This window comes from Sceloporus undulatus, chromosome 1 (assembly GCF_019175285.1).
Source record: "Sceloporus undulatus isolate JIND9_A2432 ecotype Alabama chromosome 1, SceUnd_v1.1, whole genome shotgun sequence".
In the NCBI taxonomy this organism is placed as follows: domain Eukaryota; kingdom Metazoa; phylum Chordata; class Lepidosauria; order Squamata; family Phrynosomatidae; genus Sceloporus; species Sceloporus undulatus.
This window is the reverse complement of record NC_056522.1, coordinates 206,313,063-206,314,817: the sequence shown is the minus strand read 5'-3', so window position 1 is coordinate 206,314,817 and position 1,755 is coordinate 206,313,063.

Sequence of the window (1,755 nt, the reverse complement as noted above, 5' to 3'; positions counted from 1 at the left end):
TGTCAGCACATCATAGTTTTGGATTACCATTGATTTTATTGTTTAAAAGCCATAAAGAGCAAGACTAGTTTTACAATGAAAACAATACAGGTTGAGTCTCCCATATCTGAAGTGCTTGGGAGAAGAAATATTTCAGATTGTTACATGCTTCTAAATTTTACCCTCGACTTACCCACAGGTCAAATCAAAATTCATAATTTTGGCCCCAAAATCTTGTTTTGTACATGAGATCAATTTATAGATGGGTGTGTGTGTGTGTATATATATATATATCTGGGGTAGAATTCAAATATATAGCTGTGTTAGTCTGTAGAATCAGTACGTAGAGAGATCTTGTAGCATCTGTGAGACTAACTGAAAGAAAGAAATTGGCAGCATGAGCTTTTGTAGACCTCGGTCTACTTCTTCAGATGGTGGAGTGGAAGCCAGGCACAGATGTTTATATGCCATTGGTATGTGAGAATGTCAATTCAATTTGCAAATCATTTGTGTATGGAAATGAAGTTGCAGGTCCAGTTTCAACCATGGTCATTCGTGCACAAAGACATAGGAAACTGGTCTTTGTACTTGGTACTTGGAGATGAACTGGCAGATCTAGTTTTGCAATGGGACTAGCCTGTGATGAGGGGAGTAGATGAATGTAGGGCACCCCCATGAGGATGGGGTCAGATAGTGTTGAAGATCTCTCTCTCTCTCTCTCTCTCTCTCTCTCTATATATATGGGGTAGTTTGTGTACTGTATCAAAGTCTAGAAAAATCTTACAATAGGGCCAAGTGTGTTTTGGACTAATGGAAGCATTGCTGATAGTCTAAGGCACTGGTACTCAGTCTTTGATCTTCCAGATGTGTTGGACTTCAGCTCCCAGAGTCTGTTATTATTACCCATGCTGGAGGAGGCTTCTGGGAGTTGAAAAAGAAAACAACTGGAGGATCAAAGTACCCCTCGTCTAAGGGACATATAATTCCTTGTCTTTCTAATTCTCATCCTGACTGAATTGATGAACTTGTCACCTTACTGCTCTTATATTAGTATAGACCATTGTGTCTGAAGAGGAGGAAGATGCTAAGTTTCACTCTCCTTTCTTTATTTTCTGATTCTTTTTCTGGAATAATAATTGTTACCAAATTTTGTTTGTTAATAAACCCATTGCCTTCTTATCTTTGGATTTTGAATGCTACCATTTGGGATACCTTCTTGTTGATAAATGTTCAGGTGTTCTGTTTTGTGAACTTAAATTAAAAACACACATACAAATGTTCTGTTAAAAAAAATAATGCCCACATGTACTTTGTTAACACATGTATTTCGTTAACTGAATTAACCTGTATATTGGGTCAGACCACCCCAAACATACCTTCCAAATTTGGTGAAAGTACATTGAGCTTTTTTTACATGATATGATAACAGACAGAAACATACTGTTATTTCCGTAGGTTAGTAGTCGGTTGCATTAAGTAAAAACCTCCAATCCCAACTAATGTACTTAAGAAAATAAGAACTTGACCCTATCTCACCACAACACATCTAGTGATGAGTACTTGCTTACTTATTATTGTAGCTCACCACACAGAGAGTTTAAGGTTGAAAAGGCAAAATGAATGTACTAGAGACTTTGGAGAAGACTATTTTGAAGCAAAGCTTATAAAATATCTCACCTGAGAGCTCCCATATGCTCTATGTTTGGTTGGTAACAGTATACAATTTTATTGCCATGTGACAGTTTGTCCTTCGTCAGCACTCCCCCCCCCCCCCCA